Consider the following 22,056-nt stretch of genomic DNA (forward strand, 5'->3'; position numbering starts at 1 on the left):
CGCGTGCGGGCCCTCCGCCTCCCCCAAAAGACTCTGCCGCCGCCCCGCTGAGCCCCTGGACGCTGCCGCGCCTGCCGTGGTGGTGGTCTCAGTGAAACACGACCCCCTGCCTCACCTCCTCCCCGAAGCCAATGGGCACAGAAGCACCACCTCACCCACAGTAGTTTCACCTGCTATTGTTTCCCCCACACAGGTAACCGGAAAAAGAGGGGAAAAAAAAAAAAAGCAAGGTGGTGACCCTGCACCCCGTCCCACATAGCCCCCACTGCACCCCTCCTTTCTTCCTCATCTCCCCCAAGGCTGGGCACCGATGCACACTGCCAGCCCCGGGGTGGCTCCTGGGGCGACTCTTACTGTTCAGGCACCCAACGAGCCCGGACGCGAGTTATCCAACTTCTTCACCCCCCAAGTTGCTCACCCCCCACCACTGGTCTGGTGGCCGCTTGCTGCGTGCCCGCGGGTCAGATGCGAGAGGTGCCTGAGTGTTGCCGTGCTCCCCGTCGGCAGCAGCACTGACGGCTCAGCCCTGTGGGCTCCCCTTTTCCCTCCTTTTTCTTTCTTTTTCCCCCTTTTTTCTTTCTCTTTTTGCGGGAGATGTGAGTTATGAAAGTCGGGCCAAAATAGTAGATAAGGGCGTCAGGTATCATTAGTGTGTGTGGTGTTCTTGATGTGCTAATGAACTATTTGAATAACCTCAAATGCAGGAAACAGCCAGGAGAATACTCAATTACACACTAGTAATGAGGGTGTAATTTTAAACTTCAGAAGTTAACAAGAGGGTTAATACGGCAATTGCATTCATCTTGTATTTGTTTATTTAAAATAGCTCTGTTTCCTGGCAGTGATCCTCTTCTTTTTTTCCTTTTTTTTTTTTTTATAAGGCAAATTGGCTTTAGTTGTGTTAGTTGCCATAGTGGTGAAATATACAGTAAGAGCACAATTAAACGGGTTTAGGTGCAGCTTAACTGTGGAACAAGCCCAAGTTCATTAGACGTGTTTCGTTGAGGTAAAGCGGTCTTGTCAAAAACGCTGTTGAGCTGTGCCTTAATGCGTGCCTTGCGAACCCCCTCTGCTATGTGCTGGCACGTGCTGGTGCCTGCTCCCCGTCCCCTCCAAAAGTACTTTCTTTTCGGGTGTTTGAGCTCTTAAATTACTTCAATTAAAGACGCGCTGCACTTCTGCAATTGGCTTGAAGTTTGGAAATCATTCTAGCTAAATCTATAAAGTGTATGCAGTTATGTTGTGCCCCGTAAAATACCATGTTTCAGGCAAGAACTTTACTGCTGGCTGCCCTACACGCTCCCCGTCCCCTCCAAAAGTACTTTCTTTTCGGGTGTTTGAGCTCTTAAATTACTTCAATTAAAGACGCGCTGCACTTCTGCAATTGGCTTGAAGTTTGGAAATCATTCTAGCTAAATCTATAAAGTGTATGCAGTTATGTTGTGCCCCGTAAAATACCATGTTTCAGGCAAGAACTTTACTGCTGGCTGCCCTACACGAAGTAATAACAGGGCTCGCAGCCGTCGGCCGGAGAGCGCGGCGCTGGGTGAGCACAGGTATATGACATGCCTGAGCTGTTTCCCAAGTGGAAATACCAGTTCTGGACAGACTGACCCTTTCAAAGAGTTTGCCAGCTAATCAACCAGCCCGAAGGCTAATTGGGGGAGGGGGGGTGGGGGGGAAGAGAGAGGGAGGAAGAGGGGGGCTTCCAGTGAATGCCTGCATAAGCATCGATGTTCTTTAAAATACTTGTGACCTCGCCTTTCTAGCAGGGTTTTTTTTTTTTGACCACTTCAGTGGAGTACTGTAGTTTGATCTCCTGCTGTGTGTATCTGGTGTCTCTGAATGGCTTAGAGGCTTGATTATGTGCAGATAATGTTTTTGTTCTAGCTCATTATTTCAGGTAAAAGCTAATGCTCTTTGCTGTATTTAACCCTAGACTCCTCTTTTCCCTCGCTTTTAATGACCTTGAAAGTAATTTTGAAACTTCAGGCACAGTTTAGCTTTTTTAGAGCAGCAGCGCACGTGAGTACGGGAAAGGGAAGAGGGAACCGGGCAGAGCAGTTCTGATCCAGTTAGCGGTAACGGAGTATGCGTGTCTTTAACCTGTTAAATGAGGTGTCTTTGTACCTTCAAGTCATCAGGCTGGAGAGCTGGATCTCTACCCCGGCCCACAAATCTCTTCACGCTTGCATAAAGCTTAGGTGAGGAGAAATCCAGCCGCTGTACTGCTTGTTACAGAGCTGCGCTTCCTACGTGAAGCATTCAGAGCTGTAATTCTCATTAGTGGCGGGCTCTGGGGGGAAGGGGAGAAATATCTAAAATAGGTGATAGCGTACATAGGCATGTGCTGTTTTCTTAAGTGTATCAAGAAAGAAAATGAGCAATCGGCAAGGATACTAGACAGTGTGGGGGTTTTTTCAGTAATTATGTGGAAATGTTCATCTCCATTCACAATTTAATGAGCTAAACAAGCTGCCCAGCCACTTTTGTAGCTGAATCTTTGCTACAAAAGTCACTAATTTAAGTCTTTAGGAGAAGGAAAGGTGTCTTTTTTTTTTTTCTTTTTAATCACCAATTCTTCTTGTGTCAGTTTTAACTTATGCACTTCTGGGATGTGACAAAATAAAAAAATATTGGCCGTGGAATAGATTTCCTTGTTAATGCTAAAGTTTTTCTCCCTAGCTACCTTTTATAATAGTTACACTAATCGAGGTCCAGGGCATTTCCTGGGGAAATTAATGACTGGCTGGGGTTAATGGCCCACGGCATTGCCTCAAGCCATCGACTCTCCCAGCCGGTCATTAATCTCCAGGAAATGCCCTGGCCCTCAATCGTTACTGCTTAATTATAAACAAAGACTTTCCAGGCCTTTTTTCTGAATGCATCTCATCAAGTAATGTGACACTAAATTCCGCTGTTGACAAATATTACTGATTCCTTGAAAACATGAAGGTCATAAGTTTGTGGTTTATTGGTCGTCTTTGTAATTATTCTTCCAGGGAGCAGATTCTGCTGCCCTTGTAGACTTGTGCAATACTCTGGTGAGTAAATGGTGGCGTGATGAGTGAGTGTCTTAGCATGCACGTATGCTCTTTTTTGTAGCATTGATAGCATCAAGCAAGGTATGGAAAAGGTTAAACGAAGGCACTAAATGGGATGTCTTCAGTTTGCACTGACTACAAACTTTAAGTGTAAGAATCTGAGCAAGGAACTCAATTTTATGCTTTTCTATTGTGGTTGCTCCCATCTTTTCTTTTAGCCCCAAGATGTCTTTTCAACGCTGGGTTTGTAGGAGTGTCCTCCAGAGCTAGGGAAAGGTACGTTAAATGTTCATCTTGATCCAACTATTGCTTTAGGTTGCAGCCTTGAGAGCAGCATTTATAGAGTGTATTTTAAGCATACAGCACAGTGCCATCATGGCACAACTTTCTTTTCAGTCCTTATTTGCTCTGAAGTGTAGCAATTTTCCTGCCACTGACAGCAGTACTTCAGTTCAAGTTGATGACAGAGGGATGTAATTTGGCTGTTGTTCATCTTGTGTGTTACTGAAAGATGAACAATAGCTAAAGTTTAAATTTTTGATGCTACAATGTGGTGGTAGCTGTTGAGATTTATAGATCTGGTACACACTGAACTGACTATAGTAGTAATACCCAAAAATAGGTCTAAGAAAATAGATTGGCTTCTGCCATGAGTGAGGAGAGTTGTGTGTCACTTAAAAGCTTCTGTATGTCAGTTCTCTAACCCAGTCGGGTTTCTCTGGGCTGCTTGTGAAGAGTTTCATCAGCTATCAAGATATCTACCAAACACTCAGTCATTAAAACATGACCCATGTGCATTTGTCTTGTCCCCTCTTCCGGGGAATCCTTAACCATTTTTCCTCCTGCTTTAAATCCAGAGCTGGCTGGGGTTTTGCTTTATTTTGATCTGGCACATGTCTTTCCGTTGCCTTATGCTCTCTTTGAAGGGCTTACTTTGGCCAGAACCAGAAATCTGGTTCTGACTGCAGGTTTCGCAGAAGAAGGCAAAACAGTAGCACGTAACAAATATAAGTAGGCAGCAGGCACAACTGGGAACAAATCAAAGTCACTAATAAGTTAGTCTAGCTCTTTTTAGTCTTTGGGGCTTTTTTGGAGGTGGGTAAGAATCTTTCTGCTTGATCTTTGGTCTGGGAACATCCTACATTTCCATAAAATGGCCACAAAAAAGGCTTCTGTTCTGTACATATGTTTGTAGTACTCTAACTAGAATCATTGCTAGGCGCTTTGCGAGCATACAGGGTAGAAGAACTCACAGACAGCTTCAGGGAAGGATGCTTAGGATGGTGGTGTTAGGATGCTAGGCTTTATTTCTATACAGATAATAGATGGGGCAATATCCCTATCTTAAAGGCTTAAAGTACAGCAGCTATTAAGACTGATGACTGCTAAATACCTTGTTAGTTCTCGTGGCAGTACTTCTGTTGATCTGGTTTCAGAGGTTAGTACTGGCTGCCCTACTGCCTAGTTAGTGCCATCCTCTTTGATTAATGGATTATCCCAGGTTGCAAGAAAATCTACGATTTGCTTGGTGTCTTTTTAAAAAGAAACACTGAGGTTAAAATCTTAAAAGTGTGAGGATTAAAGGAGCTGTAAAAACTGTGCCTACTTCAGAGGCTACTGTTTCTTGGTGGTTGTTTGTGGTTTTTTTAATGGGGAAGATTTTAATCTTCTACTCAGTTACAGATGTGGAAAGTGATTAACCGTAGAAGGGACCTATTATACCTGATAGTCATCAAAATTGCTCTGAAATCCTCGGGAGGCGGGGGATAGGGTAGCAGGGGAGTCAAATATGGCCCCCAAAGACAGCTTTCTTACTAATTTCGTTAGCGAAACACATGAATCCTGGCTATTGCTTTCTTCAGTGGAAGTCAGTTGTTTGTAACTGAATGCTTCTAAAGATCGTTGAACAGAGATGAGGTTTTTTTGAAGACAGTACCATATCCCAGGCTATGTTCCTTATAACTAACATGAGGTTTGGTAGGCATGTGGATGTTTCCCAAGATGAGCGCAAGAAAAGCGGAATAGAGATTAGGCTTAGTGATCTCGTATACAGCTTGGGGGCTGTGTATGCACTGAAAGGAATGAAGGGAACTGTTTTACCTTTCCTAGATGGAAGTTGGTCAATTTTGGATCAGCTGTTGGGGAGGGAGTTGATTTAAGGTGACTCAGGAGAGTATTTCACAGAAAATGTGAGAATGGTGTTCGATACATGCATTTAGAATTGTGGTTGTGGAGTTTAAAGTGCAACACTGTCTTTGTAGGTCCTCTTAGCTGCATTGGCACAATATATTGGAGGTATTAAATTTTGTAACTATTTCAGATGGTGATTTCTTCCACGATCACTTTAATTTTCAAAATGTTTTTACTTTTTAGAAATTAGACTCCTTTTATTTAGTTGCTCATGTGAGCTAGTCAGAGAACTTGCTTGGTCCAGCCTTCAGTGATGGTAAGAATGCAAGAGGTCATCAGTTTTGTATAACTCAAATGAAGATGACCTTTTTAGTACAATTAGGAGGAAAAAACAGCATCATTGAAGCAGTGCCGTATTTTGACACTTTTTAAAATTCTGTAGAATCTGAAATGACTATGTTGGTATTCTTCCTCTGTGCACATCAAAAATGCACAAACTTAAAGGCAGCAGAGAGCTTTTTTTTTTAACAAAGTCTTCTGTGATTATCCTGTAAAAGATTTCCCATTGCCCACTGCTCTCTTTTTAGAGAGCAAGAGATCAGAAACTGTTCAGTCTAATTGGTGAGTCTGTATGACAGTGAGCTGCCTTATTTCATGTATGGTGTAGAAATAAATGAGTGCTTAAACCCTTTGAAACACACCACTACTGCAAAAGCCATAGGCTGTAATTAAATTGAATGTGGGGTTGTATTGTCTTGTGCCCTTGGCTATAAACTTGATAACAGACCATGGTACACCCACTATTGTGTTAGGAGCTGGAACCTAATTAGCAATGTTGTAGATTTTCAGTCACTTTCGAAGCCCTTCTGTTCATCTTTTTCCCCGTGTCCTTTCTTTCCTATTATTTTGCTTTTCTGTTTCTGAAGCAATAAATGCACCCTTCTTTTCAGAAGGAAATTGTTAAGGGCATGTAGCCAAATATGTACGTGCGAGATAATTTTTTTTATCGTATTTTGGATTCAAGGGACAAGTGTTGGTAACTGCATTTTATCTGATGTAGAAAAGATTTATTAGTGTTGTGATAGTAAAAAATATATAATCATGTTTCCAGGGAATGCTCTTCCAGGCGTTTGAGGGGGGAGTAAGGAAGGGATTGGAACTTCTCATAATCCCTTGATCTAAAAGTAACATTGGAAGACGTACGACTTAATTCTGTTCTCGTTGGTTTTTGGGTATTATCCACAAGGAAAAATGGCTCTTTCGGGCTTTTAGGAATTCACGTTCTTTTGCACTCAGCCAGTTTTAGTTAGTTGATCTGAAAACCTTCAAACTTGCTAAGGACTTAATCCCTAATGAGGACAAGTGCCTTTGATGTGTTCTTAATGCCATTTTTGTTTGGGAAATAATAAAAGTTGTAGTGCACAGATGCAGTATATACATTTATAGTAAATTCTTAGTTAATTGATATGCATACCTATTGTATGCATCTGTACACTGCTGTAGCTAGGACAGATCATTTTAATTACATTGAAATTGAGTGAAATTTTTAAGCCCTATTCACTGTACCAATGTATGAAAACACTTTTTTCACTGTATGCTTAGGGCACATCTGCTCCGTATAACACAGTCCTGTGCGTAGATGCTTGAGCTAGCACCTCCTCGCGACTTCTGACTCACTTCTTGTGCTGGCCTGAGAGGTGCACCGTGCTGATGCGGGTTTGCAGTGTTTGAGGTACTTAAACTGGGTAGTGTAGCCTGGATAACACGTTATCGTGTAGCTTCTGGCAAGGGGTAATCACTTCTCTTCGAACAGTGGCACCAGCAGTGTGAAAATGATGCTTTTCTTCTAATACTCTCATGGTTTTCCGTTGTGGAACAACAGGAGTCCAGGAACACAAAGCTGGTGTGATCTGCAAGGAGGAATGGACTACAAATCCTTTGCTGAAGCTTCCCCAAGGTGGGGGGGAAGGAGAGGAGGTATGAGTGTAGCTTTTTCGGTAGCGGGGGTAGCTCATGGGGGTAGGTAGTTTGTTTGGTAGGTGCTGTTCAGGTAACAGCTGTGCAGGCTGGAGCACTTGTCCTCGCACAAGGAGGAAGGCAGAAATTTCTTTATGGGAGGCGAGGTGTGAGGATGGAGTTTGGCTTTCCTTCTGTTTTCTTATCACAAAGATCTTGTGGAGGTGCTGGGGTGATTTCTGAGCTGGGGCTTATCTCTAGCACAGTGCTTTATTTCACTCTCTTCTCCTTAAAGTGCTCAGGAACCGGGTCTGATGATGCTATCATTGGGTTTAGTTTGTTTTTTGATATGGGTGGGAGGAAGAGGAGGCTGTGTAATTGGGACTCTTGTGCTTAGTAGCTCTAATGAAGGAGCCACAGCTCTTGGGCTTCCCTGCAAACTGGTGCCTGTGTACGCTGTTACTACTTTTGCATCTGTCTGTCAGAAATGTAATGCATAAATGAATGACTTCCCTAAAACACCACTATATTTTAAGCTTCTCTTTTATATGTGTCTGTTTAGGTATGTTTAAAATTAAGGATTGCTGGAGAAATTTCAAAAGCGATTTCTCAACACCCTTCAGCTGAATCCTGAGCTTTTTACTCACCACAGCGATATATATAGCTGCTTCTTTTGCTGCTGTTGACTTTTCTCCATATGTTTCTAGCAGGCTTCAAAAGTGGCAGGGAGAGGTTGATCTGGAGTAAGGAGAGCATACTGTGTCTGATGCTTTGAGTTATTAAGGTCCAGTGTAGTCGTCCTGAGCTCTTACTCTGATCCAGGGTTACTGGCTGCGAAGCCTGGCTCACCTTGCCGGCGTGAGCTCTTGTTTCACGGGTGAGGTGTCTGCAATGCACCCGAAGGAACAGCACCGAAACTCTCAAGTGCAATGGGAAATCATCAGTGGTTAATTACGGAGTCCTCTGGCTTAAAGCTCCCCTGGAGAAGAAGCAGCAGCGGAAGCATGTGGTGCGTCTGGCCGATGCGGGGGTGGGAACACAGGGTATGTGGGTTTAGCACGAAAGAGAAGGGGAAATCTGCTTGCGTTGCCCTGCTCACCCCAGTTCTGCTTGGGGTGGGTTGAGACCGTTTTCTCCTTGTGCCTGAAATGTGGCGAAGAGGAGGAGCGAGGAAGGTCAAGTGGGCTTAAATAGCTTGCTTCCTTCCTCCCTTCTTACAAGGGCTGGCTGTTACCTGTGACATGCCTGATAAATTCCTTCCCTCCTATTGAGATCGCCCTGTTCAGAAGTATGCGAGTCATCTGAAGTGCTGTAATTAACCCATGTAGTTTTGATGCCAAATTAGGAGAACTTAACTGTGAGAGTTAGGTTGACAAGTTGGAAAGTATAAATGGGAGCACAGATGCTGTGACAGACAAACCTACAGCTGTAGTGCAAATGGTGTGTGAATGTCAGATGAAGAGGGAACCTGCTTGAGTTGGTTGCCTTTTTGAGGGTTTCCCAGTGTTTCTAATAACTTTATGACTAGCAGTGCTCACGTAAAGGATGCTTGTGTGCTCTTCCTCCTCATCTCAGATATGACAGCCATACTGGTTGCAGTTGTTTATCACAGGAGTTAGCTAAAAAGTTATCACAGACCATGTTTGTGGTAATTGGGAAATGATGCTTTGTGTAGGCTTTTATCAAGTTTATCAGTGCTAGTTTCCATCTTGGGTTTAGAAAACGTTGTCTTTTTCCTGTCATCGTAACACTAGTTTCTGGACGCTTTCCTTAGACCCTTGCAAAACCAGGTTCACATTTCTGCTCAATTCTTTAAAATGCCTTTTAGAGGGGGGAAAAATAATAAAATGCTCTAAGCATGTGCATTTTGGCAAATAACCAGTTCAGAAAGAACTGTGTAGCCTATTAGTATATTTTACACTTTCTCTTGTCTTTTGATTTGATAATGCTGAAGTACGTATCTTGCTGATTATCTGTCTCTGAAAATACAGTTTCTCTGAAAATACAGTTTCTCTGAAAATACAGTTTCTCTGAAGAAAAACCACTCTCTCTTTCTCTCTGAAAATGCACGCTAATCAGTGACTGGTGAACTTGGGAGTGGAAAAGTAACTGTTCTTGGAGGCAAAAGGGATAATGCAAAGCTCTGTGGTCCATGAAGCCACATGAGGAGAACTAAGTTTTGTAGAACTGACTGATGTTGGTAGGAAGATGATTTCTTTCCAGCACAAACACTTGGAAAATTTATATTCCTTAGCAGGGATGGCAATGCAAATCCCGCAGCCTTTGACTCTGCTTCTTTTGCCCAAGCACTGTTTGAAAATGAAACAGGCAGAGTGGGACTAACATGGTTTCAGTGTCAGACTTCAACTGCTTCAAAATCGGCTTTCTGAAGCTGCTGCCAATCCAAAGCAGTATGTGTAACACAGTTACGGCTTGATTTTTAAAAAGCAGAAACAACTTTAATGTCCTGTCAGAACTTTGTAGTTTTGCCTTCCTTTTGGGGTATTTGACACCCTTCCCTAGCAGCCTTATTTCTGGTTTTACCTCTTTAGAAGTCTCTGCAAGTTACCTTTTTTTTTATTTTTAAATACATTAGTTTTGAAATGCACCTGCGTTTGCCAGCTGGTTTCAAATAAAACATTGTGAGCCTTTTTGATATCTCTTAAGGATGGCCTGGATACAAATGTTTCCACTGAAAGTAATTTTAGATAAAAGCTGTTCCCTTCGCTTTTAGGCATTGAAAAGTACCAAAAGTAAGGAATGCCAGAAAAAGAAAAAAGCTAAGGAAAAGCCAAGTTCACTGTAACTAGCAAGTACGAATGTGTCAAAATGGGTATCGAGTTTAAAATGTACAGTGACTCAAATAATACTAAACAGAGCATTAACTGAAATGCTAATGCATTAGTGCATGGCAGTAGCACTAGACTACTATGTAAATGGCAAAAGTATCCCCATGGTACAGAGGAGGATAATTCAACACTTAAAAAAAAGTTTACTATGGTAATTCATTAGGAAAGGATTCCTCATGCCTGTGCTAAAGTGTAATTTTAACCAGTCAGTTTTCCTCGGTATATCCACTTCCAAACTGCTAATAGATATATTCAAGATCATGAATATAATAGTAGGCTAGATTTGCAGTACAGGATAATGATATGGTGGTAATTGTTGCAGTCATGTAAAACACGTGGCAGACGCTTTCAGAAGCTTATGTATGTTGTTTTAATTGTTGAGAGATACCAAAGCCAGAGAGATACCAGGTCAAATCCATATCTTCCCAGGAAAAGATATAATAGCTGATAATTTTTTTTTTTTTTTTAGATTTCACAAGGCCCGTGTCGAAATTTTTGCTAAAAAAGCAAAACACCACCCCCCTACTTTTGTGCTTGTTAACTTAGCTGATGAATATTCGAACTTGTTAAGGCATTTCTGTTTCTGTAAAGTACTGGACTGATTCCACTGGACACTTTTTTTCGCTACAGGGTTGTGATCTTACCGACGTTAGTTGCTGTAAAATGCTCAGGTGTGGTGATTTTCTGGCTGTGAAGACTTCCAGTGACAGAGCCACAACGACTGCCTGGCTACCTTCGCCTTCACGGCAGTGGCCCCTTGCTTGGCGCGTGGGGTGGCCGAGTCCCGCGTGGCCCCGTCCTTCCTGCGCCCGTCGGTTCGGGCTCCAGCACAAACGAATGCCGCCGCTTGAGCAGCAGCCGTGCAGCCCCCCCCAGGGATGCTGGGCACCTTGCTGGCAGCTGGCAGCTCTGGGCTCCTTGGGTCTTCTCAGGCTTTCCCCCAAAAAAGGAAACTAATACTGTAAGGAAAAACTAAAATGTCTTTTTTTTTCTTTTTTTTCTTTTTCCCCCAATTCTTTATAAAAACAAAAAGGTCCAAAACAAGCCCCAATCTGAAAACCTTTTGTTCTCTTTAACATTAATGACAGTGGTCTGAAATAGCTGTTACCTCATTTACTTGAAGGTTACCTAGATTTTTAGGAGGGGAGGAGAGCAGAGATGAGCTTACTGAAGCTATCTGGAAGTCAGAAAGCAGGGGTTAAATAACTGTGCTAGCAGGATTTTGAAGGCAGAACATAAGAACTTTGTGAGAAGAAAAAGATCTGAAAATGAGTTGAAATGGAAAATAAGGAGGAGAGGGAAAGCAGGGTGAGAAAACATTACCAACTATCTTGTTGCAGCATGTCAGTTTGGAAACAAGATTCATTTCTGTATACCAGTGTGCTTCTGCTGGATTAGTTTAATGGATTCAAGGGGTGTGAAATAATGCTTCTATTTGGAGAGGGGCTAAAACTGGAGGAAGAAATTAGGATTAAAAAAAAAAATCCATCTCTCCTAATGCTAAATAACAAATGTAGTAGGTGCACCGAAGCAAGATTTGATCAAGGAAAAGATAGACCCAGAGGAATGGCAAAGAAGAATTGTGCATTTTTTTCTTTAAAGTAAAAATGCTAGAGGAAAATGTAAAAGAACAGTAAAGGCAGGGGGGAAGTCTTGGTTTTCTTCAACTTTAAAGTTAGTGAGAAGAAAATGGGTATGACTTAAATTAAGTACATTGTATTATTGTCTTGTATGGAAACTAAAATCTAAAGATTTTTTTCCTTAACCTTAAAAAATGTGACATTTAAACCAGTGGTTTCCTAGAGAGTTTTGTGTCAGAGGAAGTGTTGGTTCTTGAGTATGTATCCCAAAAGAAGTCCATTGTCAGCGCTGTGGTGAAATAGCCTATAAGCATTGTGTTTGTTTTTTATGCCTAATGGACAATCAACTAGTTTCCTCAAGCTACTTGAAATACTCCCTGTAAACTAAAGTGTCCAGATCAATTTCTCATTCACATCGTATTAAAACTCACTGAGGAAGTTGGGAAAACATGTTTTTGATCAAAGGGCTGTATAAACTAGTCATCTACTCCATTAATCTTTAAGCTACTTCATAAAATTCCTGAGAAGAACCCCGGTGGGTTCCTGCTTTCAAAGACAGCTTCATCCCACCTGGATGCCAAATGGAGAGAGAGCAGCTCCACTGCGTGATGGGAGGGCGCGCGGGAGGTTTATGGGGTCTAGAGAAGAGGAGATGGTTGGAGAGTCTTTTTTTTCCCATGTGTACCTGACTCGCAGTTTCCTAGTGGGATACTAGGATTGTTGAATTATTTCCACAAATAGCTGTCTGCATCCAAAATGACTTGTGTATGCTAGGTCTCCTCTGTGTATGTTAATGCCTGTATTTTTGTTGTGTAGTCAGTTCATGTTATGTATGACAGCCTTAAATGCCTCAGCAGTGTGCTTGATCACAACACATTTTTTTCCCGAAGGAAACAAATGTAGGGTCATAGCTCTGAGAAGTCAGGAATTTCTCATTGGTTCTGGTGGTAGATAGCTGGATGCTAGCTTTCAGCAACCCATTCTTGAGAAGTTAAGCTGCTATCATACGGTACTCCACTTTTTTCATAAATATATTTTAAACTTCTACAGGGTCTTTTCAGATCTCTCTTCTATCAAGTTTCTGCCTGTGCATCTTAATGAGTGGGAGACCTCAGATCAGTATGTACAGCATCTGCTTCTGTACTTTATATATGCAGCTATATCAAGATACATCGTTATGCACTTTATAAGAAACTTATTCAAGGAGAAGTATTAATCTGATCAGCAATGTCTACTGGTTGGCAATGGTAGGGGGATGCTTTGAGCACTGTTGTAAAAGCGGTAGTATTATGTTTTGGAGACACTGTGAAATATTCTGGTTTTGTTGTGACTTGAAAATTAAAGCTTTGTGTTTTACTGTGGAGAAAAGTATGAAAAGCAGCCACCACAACACAAAGCCTCCCTGGAGCGAGAAGCGCACTGCCTGCATGCCGGTGGGATGGTACCATGAGAGTTGTGCTTCAAGAGATAGGGGATGGCAGTGTTGGAGATGGTGTACCCGCTGATTAAAGGCTATAAGGAGGAGACCAGCTACGTGGCTGAGAAAGCTGGTAAGAGATGTTAATCTGGTTGCATCAGCAATCTAGCCCAAAAGAACGTGGAGGAAGAAAGTCCTCATCTGTAGTAACGGAAAATCATTAGCTGTTCTTAAAGCAGGTTTTTTTTGTGACTTATGTGAAAATTAGTGGTCTGAGTCGGGTTCTAGTGGACAAGTGTCCTCACAGCAGACGCGGCCACCAGAACTGACACTCATTGTCACTCCTGTTGGCAGCCTGAGCGGTGGTGGGGGGAAGAGGTCCCTCGCCCCAGAGGTAAGCTCCTGACCGTCAGGACAGGCTGACGGCCGTGTGAGAAAGCTTGCTCTGCTGGTGCTGCACTTGCTGTCTGGATGTCTGCTGGGCTGTGAATGTGAGGTTATCTAAAAGTAGCAGACTCCTGAACCAATTTAAGTGGAAAAACAAGACTAATGGCCAAATTCATACTCTCCGTGTTTTTCACTAATCGTGAAAAATAGCAGTTTGCTTCTCCATCCTCCTGGCTTTACCATCTTCTTTATATAACTGTGCTGACTTTTACTGATGGCTTCTTGTGTCTAATCATTTCTTAATGAAGCAGGCAAGTATATTTTATTTTATCCTGCATGGGCTTCTTTTTGTCACTCGTTCTTTTTTCCCTCCACTCCATTTCCACTCCAGGCAAAAATTATTTCCAGCTGAGAGGGGCTGGATGCATGTCATTCCAGAGCAATTGTAAATGACCCTACAGATTTGCTTGCAAAAAGCAGAACATATTTCTCCTCGGTGCACACCCCCTTTTCTCACCTAGAATGCATGGAAGCAAGGTCATATGGGGCCAGACCCGAGGGATGTCTGTCCCCGTACCCCATCCCCAGTGCAGTGGCCAAGAGCAGATGTCTGTAGAAGAGAACAGGAATGGGTGAGTAGGTGATGCTTCTCATGCGGGTCTTATAAAGATGTTTGCCAGATCCCTCTCTGAGGTGTAAGTGACGTGGCAGAAGGACATTAATCATTAAAAAGCAGATATTAACACAATCACGTTGGGTCTGTGGGATGAACAGACCCCTTTGCATTTTCCTCTCAAACAGTTTGGATGGGAATGTTGATTACAGACAAGGTAAACTTGTTTGTACTTTATTCATTAATAACAAACTATAAACTGCCCTGCCTCCCCTCCCCACAGGCAAGGCACTTGAGGAGATGCCAGGCAATTAAAGTACTTAAGACAGTAATTGCAGTCAAATATACAACAAAAATAAAATCGCTGCACATGATTTTTTTTTATGTTTGGTTTTGTTCTCTACGTTTATTAAACCACAATTCTTGCCTCACGATTGAACAGGAATCTCTCAACTGGTGATACCAAAGTGTGCGACAAGTTTGCTGTAGTTCAGTTGGGTATTCAATAACCTCTTTGAAGGTCTTACTGGTGAATTCTTCACAGCTCTGAAACTCCTACTTTTTAGATGCATCTCAGTGAGTATATATAGCTGGTGCACCTCTGAATCTTAGCACTGATCAGTAGGGAGGTGATACCAATGGTCTCTTGAAACTTTTCCTTTCTTGCTTTTCTTGCTAGTTTTCTTATTGTACAGGGATTAGCATCTCTCTGGTTACGGTGATACTTAGGAGGGGAAGACTGAAATAGGCTGTTGTTCAGTTCATAATCCATACTTGGCTTCAAATATTTAAATTTAGCTGATGCATTTTCAATTTCAGAAGTAAGCGTCCAGAAACTTGACTTGTTGTGAACCTATTTAATGAGCTAGCGTCTTGCAGTATAAACTTGTGTGTATGCCAGCTCAAAGTATTTTTAAGTGAAATTCTTAGTGACTTCCATATTCCAGATAAACATGCATTTTAAATTTCAGAAGTGTCCAGAAACTTGACTTGTTGTGAACCTATTTAATGAGCTAGCATCTTGCAGTATAAACTTGTGTGTATGCCAGCTCAAAGTATTTTTAAGTGAAATTCTTAGTGACTTCCATATTCCAGATAAACTACACTTTAAAAAGACAGAAACTTAGCCGTAATGAGATCCAGCTGGTGTGCATAAACCTTTCACATTACATTACATAATTAAGTTGGTAAGTAATGTATGGGGAAAAGTTCTTGTTGCTTATTCTTTTGTACTGGAGTTTTACAAGGCTATATAAATACTTTAAGTATTTAATGGGGGAAATGCAGGATTAAAAGCAAACAGCAGATGATGTATGGTACAAAAATGTCATAAACCAAATGTGTAATATTACCCTTTTGGTATTTAATATTAAATGACTGAAACTTGACAGTGTTCTGAATGTCACCCACATTAAAAGAGCTCTCATAAGAACAATTTCCAATTGATTGGTTTGATTAACGTGACTAGTTTAAAGGTAGATTGTTTTATGCTGGAGAATATCAGAGCATGGATTCCTTCTGAGTAATGTTTTGACCAGTCTTTTTATTCGGTAAAATCTACATTGCTGTGGTATTCAAAGCAGGGTACAGGCTCACGGACTCCTTACCATAACTTAACAACCTGTTCTCCTTTTAACAAACTGTAATTACAGAAACATAAACTACATCTTCATTTATTTCAGTGGTAGAGCATGGGAGAGGAATGTGGGAAGGCATTCTTTGTGCCGCCATCAATTTAGTTGCCTACCTTGCGGTTGTTTCATAAACATCCTAGAAAGCTCCTGAAAATACCGAATGTGGAATGTGCCAAAAATGGTTAAAATGCAAGACTTTGTCCTCTGAGAGACAAGCCCTGGCAAATCTTAGCTTGATGTTACTGCCCTCGGCTGCCCTCCTCCTTTGCGGAAGGCTTGTGCTCCCTTGCAGAGTCAGCAAAATGTACCGTGTGCCGGCGCTTCAGCGGCTACAGCAAACCTCGGTCAAGGGGTTATTATTTTTTGGGTGCTGTCATCGTCACCAGCAGTTCGAGTTGCCATGCTTAGTCTGAACTGGAACACGGGAGGCATGGGCATATGGTCTGTTTTGCCAGCTCTGCTATGGGGGTGGTAGCCTTGGGGAGAGGAGTGGTTGAAAAAAGAGCAGTCCTAAATTGCACAGCTGTTTGCTGCAGGATGGTGAGTCTGAGCCCTCAGCTATCCTCATTTAAAAAGAATGGTCAGGCAGGTATCATAACGTATTTAAAGTTTAGGCTGCTCCTCTTGTGAAGAGCGTAATTTACAATAATTGCTGCTTTTAATAATGAACCTATCTATTTGACATGTCTCAATGCCCGCTAAACAGTTAAAATGACAACTTAATTTCAGGATGCTGTTACCGATGTAGGTATATTGACCTTGAGCTGTTCAGGGGGGATGCTGTGGGGTGATTTTCGTAGCAAAAGTATATTACGCTTAGGCTCCCTTCTACAGAAGGGAAACCAAATTTTGAACTAGAAATAAGCTTTCACTTGCCTAAGAATTATTCAATGAGAGGTGAAAGCAACATTCAGAATGTAAGTGAATAACAAATATCTTTTGGTTTTGTGGGTTTGTAAGTTCCCATAAATCAGTCAGCAAGTTCCCAGTCGTGACAACCACGTCCCATGCTCTGACATTGCAGCCACCGCAAAACTCTACTGAAGGGTGCAATCAACCCGTAATAAGAGTGGCAAGTCAAATGAGTAGCATTAAAAAACCAGGGTGCTGTCTTGCAGACTTCTGACTTAATTTTTTGCAGGCTGTCAGTACACTGACAGACTCTTTAAATCGCCCTCCCTTTCCTCTGTGGGCCCTCACCTTGCTCCTTGCTACTTGGTAAAGCAGCAATTGTGGAGCTTCATGGGGGGGAAAAAGGAGCTGAAGACCTTTAATGGCTCATTTGTAAGCATTTGACATGGCTCGGTATTTTGTGATCCTTGTTTTTAAGGAAACACTCGTTTTAATGAGCATTTATTGTAAAACACGGAAAAGAAATAGGTTGAAAGTCAAAGTAGTGACAATGAGTGACTCTCAGCTTTTTCTCTTGCTGCTCCGGGGGGTTGAGGTCCCCACTGTTCCTGGAGAAGCCAGCGCGAGCAGCAAGGCCACACCGCTGTGCGAATGGCCTGTCTCAGGGCTTCCAGCAAGGGTGAGCTCTGGACAAGCATCCTGGTGCCACCCAAATGTCCCTGACTGAAAAACGAGGGTAAAGCAGTGCTGCTCAGCAGCCTTGGATCACTTGGCAGAGCTGCACTTCTCGACAGCTTCTTGCTGCGTACAGGACTTGCAAATAGCCAGCGGAGACCTGCCAAAGCGATGGGAGCAGTGGTTGTAGGTGCTGACAGGGATGTCTGCAAGCGCCCAACACCTCGTGTGCTCCTACTGCCTGAAGCGTCCTCGCCGGGAGTGAGCTGCGAGCTCCCTTCAGCCTTGGAGCAGCCAATTCCGGCGCTCTGTCGGACTCTATCCAAATGCTGGCCTGAACCAACCCCGCTTGGCCTGTGATCCGGTGGGATCGCGGTGCAGCGGGAATAAGAGGCACTTTGTTCCCCAACGTAGATACGCTGCGATTAAACTCAATAGTCATGAGGCTAGATTTACTACTGTGCTCTCGCTGTTTTGCATTGCACAATAGCACAAACATCCAGAGAGCAAGCAAATTTGATCCATGTTTCCTAAGGATTGTGAAACTCTCCTTCTGTATAAATTTGTTGGCTGAATTTTAAGCCTGATTTATAAAAGGGGCCTTTCCTCTTATAGTAAAAATTATTTCCCTTTCTGTAGGGCTGTAAGACAAATGTTCTTAGTCTGCAAGGTAACTTTTTCAGTGTGCTTATCCTTAACGTGGTTTTGGCTCATCTTTCCTGCTGCACACTTACTTACTGAAGCTGAGATGCAAAAGAAAAATACTGTTTCTTCAGCATTTGGACCTAATGTTGGCTTGCAAGAAACATAGAGCAAGAAAGGCATTTGTTCTGCACTGTTCAGAAGCTTTCTAAAATCCTCTGAAATGTGCTGTGGTTCTTTTTTTTTGGTCCGTTTCCTCAGTCTGCCATTGCAAGTGGACTTTCTCTTGCTAATCTGTTGCCTGAAATACTCTTTGTTCAGGAAAGCAAGTCTCTCTCTGTTGTAATCAGGGCTAGGAATTCAGCTGCAGGGTCACTCTTGGTGCTGTAGAGTTCACTGACCACATTTTGCTTCTGGCAGTCCTAGCTTTGGCCCCTTTACACAGATCAATGCCAGGCTAACCCCATTTATTGCTACTACTGAATCAAAACTCTGCTTCTCCTATTTAATTTAACTCAAAATAGATGTAATGCAAACAAGCGTCAGCATGGCAAAGGAGCCAGAAGAGGGAGAGGAAGAAAAAATTTCTGAATTAAAGATACCAAATGGGGCCAGGCTTCAGATGGGAGGAATTAGTTTGCACTGTATCATTAGACCCTTTATAAAAATCGATTCTCATCATCGATTCTAATTTGCACGTGAGTATTAAAGTTTATCTGGTTGTCTTCAGTTCCCTTTTTGTGTTTAAAATAATTTCTAATGTAAATGCTACTGCTTAAGCTCAGCCACGTCTTCAGATTTCTTCTGGGTTTCATAGTCCCCGGGATGAATCTCCTGGTTTGCTTTGCTTTGCCCCCACGAGGTGAACCCCCATCCTTATTGCTAGATGCCTTCCACCAGTTTCCATGGCTTCAGCCTCCTAGAAACTTCCAGACTTCCTTGTGGTCAAGTGGAGTTACTGTTGGCAGGAGTGTATTATTCTCGGTGAAGCTACTCGGTGCTGAGCACTTTGTAAGGCTCGTCACTGTTAGATGGGTTAAGAGGTTTTGTAAAAGCAGGTGCGTGGCAGGTAAGACTCCTGTGGCTATCAAACCCCGTGACTGCAACGTAATTTCTTTCTGTATCTGTGGCACATCTCAATATGAGAAAATGTCAAGATCCTCAGGACCTTACTTGAAGTTTAGATGACAGGACCTTTGTGGTGTGGTTGGCATCCAGCCACCGTTCCCAGCCAGGGCTGGAGTTACGAATTCCACTCGCCACACCTCATTCCACACTGCTTGTCAAATATGTGGAATAAGACGCACACATATCCTCACCCGTTGTTGTCTTCTGGATTGAAGCTCTGTGCGCTGTACGAGGCAGTGCAGGTGGAAATCATGAGGTTTAGTGTTTCTGCTGAAAAACAAAACAATCTCACCACGCATCCTTCCTGTCCGCCCTCTCTCCCCCCAGAAAAACCTCTCCCCAAACTAATTACCTTCAGTTCTTCAACTCCAGGGTGGTGTTCAGCAGAAATCAAGTGCTCAGTCGAGTGTGTCTGTAATGGGACGGAAAATGGCTGCAATGAGACAAATCCATAATTTAAGAATTGTTGCTGAAGTTAATTTCTGCTGCCCTCTACTAGATGATCACCAAGAGACCCCTGAAACCTTTCCTGTTTGTTTCAAATGCGCTTTTATTTCTGACGTTATAATCCATCTGTTCCTGAAGGCAAGCTTTTCGAGTATTTATTCCAGAGGGGAGACCAAAGCCTGTCAAATGTTTTTGGTTTTTTTTTTTTATTTCACCACCCTTCTCCACACTCTTACTGATTGAATGCCTCCTCCTGCTTCTGCCTGCCCTTTTCTTTTTCTTGCAGGGCTTTGTTGTTCCAGCGGGGGATGCTTCGGTTTCCCATTCCCAACACACGCTTTGAGTCTCTGTTGCCTCCTTTCCTTGCCTCTTGCAGGACCAGCAGTGCTTCAGCCTCTCTGCTTTCCTCCCCTGCCGTGCCGGGGAGGGAGCTGATGGTGTCCTGCACTGCTCCTCTGGGCAGGAGACAAGCATCAGTCACGACACAAGCTGTAAGGCCTTCCTGGTGTTTCCCTCAAACTTACCTGGTTCCAGATAAAATCCTTTGCAGACGTCAACTCCCAGACTTTATCTGGAATTGGTCTCTTTAAGACTCCGGATGTGTCGCTGTGTGCGACTGTCCCTTTATCTGCTCCTTCACTTGTCAAGTCCTCCTCTTGTGATGGCTTCTTCCACTTTTCAGGTCTCTATTGGAATGTAGTGGGGTTTTTGCATGTGATTTTAAAAATTATTATTTCGTTGTAGTTGGTGGTTGTCTCTACCTGATACCTTCTCCTGCTTTTGATAAACTGCTCTCTTAAAGATACTTTTTTTTAGATACTTCCAGATCTTGTAGTCTTGATCCTTCTTTAAAGTTGTTTTTTCTCTGTTGCAGAAGCCAGGTGTAGTTCAGAGTTGTCAGTTTGGACCTATAGAGGATGTTTCCCCTTATTGGCATGGTCTTACTGGTTATTACCACTCAAGATATTCAGTGGGTTTGTTTTCTCTAGCTTTAGTTAGAGGAAGTCTTCCCCCCTGTCCCAACAAAAGATTTCTTCAAGTATTATTTTGAATGAGGATAATTTCACATAAAGCTTGCTGCCTCGTCAGTAGTTAAATTAGCCGAGCTGAGCCTCTTGGCAAGAGCCAGCCCCTCCAAGAGCCCTGTTACAGAACATCCTACCAAAACAGAAATTTCATACCTAAATGCTGACCCCATGGTGGTTGGTCCAGCTGCGGCAAGTGACAGTGTGTGTTCTGAGCTGTCTCACTTAACTTCTATAAGTTTTAAAAATAAAATAACTGTGTATTTTGTTTAGCTTTCATTTTCGTGGTGAAGCTGCTGGTAGCCTTTTTAATTTCGAGCTGTCCTCAGAATCATCTAATGATGTGATTCTTCTCTGGTGTTGGCTTCTGTGTCATAACACAGCTATATGTACTATCAGTTTATGTTAATGTGTCTTTATTTCTTGCTTTTCAATTTCATTGAAATGTGTTGTACATTGGAGGTAATAAAAGCCAATAGCTAGAGAAAGTGAGATAGGCATTTCTTGTTGATTGATGGGCATAGTTTTTCCTGCTTCTTCAAACATTTTCCGGTCCTTTCGTTGTCCAAGCACTGGTGCTTTCTGTGTTAGTAATGACCAGAGAAGCACAAACGCAGACTTAGAAGCAGACCATGCCATCCAAAGAAATGTGTTAGATTTCATCCACTATTCTAAGGTGATGTGTGCGGTCTGCTGTGGTGTCAGGTCAAGTAAAAGCCTTTTAATATAAAAACTAACAGTTTGCTGAGCTAGTTAGCAGAGGTCATTCTGTCTACACCTAGATAGTACATTGCTGCTTCATGAGGTTGGCGGTGGCAGTGATGGCTTCTGTTAGCATATAGCACATGGTTATATAGATTTGGGGTGAATCTACCCTTGTGGGCTAAAATTAGCTGCCAAATGGATGTTTTTATCATACGAGCTACAATGACTACTTGTAGGGAGAAATCCCTACAGGTCTGAAAACAATAATAATCAAAATTGTATTTCTTAGCCTTAGATCCTAAAGTATCTTTTACACATCATGGAATCAAATGAACCAAATCTAAAATATGCTTTGTTCATATGCCATATGGTTGTCGTCTTGCCAAGCACTCTTCCTGCCTCCCAGAGCAGACTCCTGTGTTCTCCTCTCCTCAAATCCTGCCCTTCACGCTAACCAAAAAAATTGCTGCTTGACCCCATACACCTACCATTCCTTTTCTCCCTTCGTCCCTAAATGTTTTCCCAGCACCTAATAAAACCTCAAACACCAGAAAGGAAGTAAACCGAACTAAAAACCTTCATGCACTGCTGCATTGAAGAAGCCTTTTGAATTTAACCACGGCTGTATTTAGCTTAATTCAGGACTTCAGCCCCTTCCTACCAGCCACCAAAAAGCCTACCTACTCCTCCGAGGGATTTAAAATCCAAAGACGGTCCGATTTTAGAATGGGGTGGGGGTAGGGAAGTATCTGGGTCACTGACGGTTTTGGGTTCGGGTCCCATGTGCCCGTTTTGGGAGCTCTGGGGAGGCCCCGGTTGTTGCGTGCCGCCTCGTACTTTTACACGTATTTTTAGCAGGAGCCTGTTTCCTGTCCCCGCACCGGGAGCACCTGTGTGGTGTCATGCCGCCTGTGTCCCGAGGTGTTAAGTAACCCACGTGTGTTTTGAAATAGCTAATGATAATACAATTTC

The 22,056-nt window shown here is 42.7% G+C and overlaps 1 protein-coding gene across 1 annotated transcript in view; it reads left to right on the forward strand.

The window, feature by feature from the left end:
- The first annotated feature begins 7 nt into the window (after nucleotides 1-7).
- Nucleotides 8-22,056, forward strand: part of KCTD1 (potassium channel tetramerization domain containing 1) — a 68,168-nt gene continuing 46,119 nt past the window's right edge. Inside the window, exon 1 of the mRNA XM_009578438.1 lies at nucleotides 8-193. The gene's annotated coding sequence lies outside the window, so the exon portion shown is untranslated. The remainder of the gene's footprint in view (nucleotides 194-22,056) is intronic.

Source organism: Fulmarus glacialis, unplaced genomic scaffold, assembly GCF_000690835.1.
Source record: "Fulmarus glacialis isolate BGI_N327 unplaced genomic scaffold, ASM69083v1 scaffold27335, whole genome shotgun sequence".
NCBI classification, from domain to species: Eukaryota; Metazoa; Chordata; class Aves; order Procellariiformes; family Procellariidae; genus Fulmarus; species Fulmarus glacialis.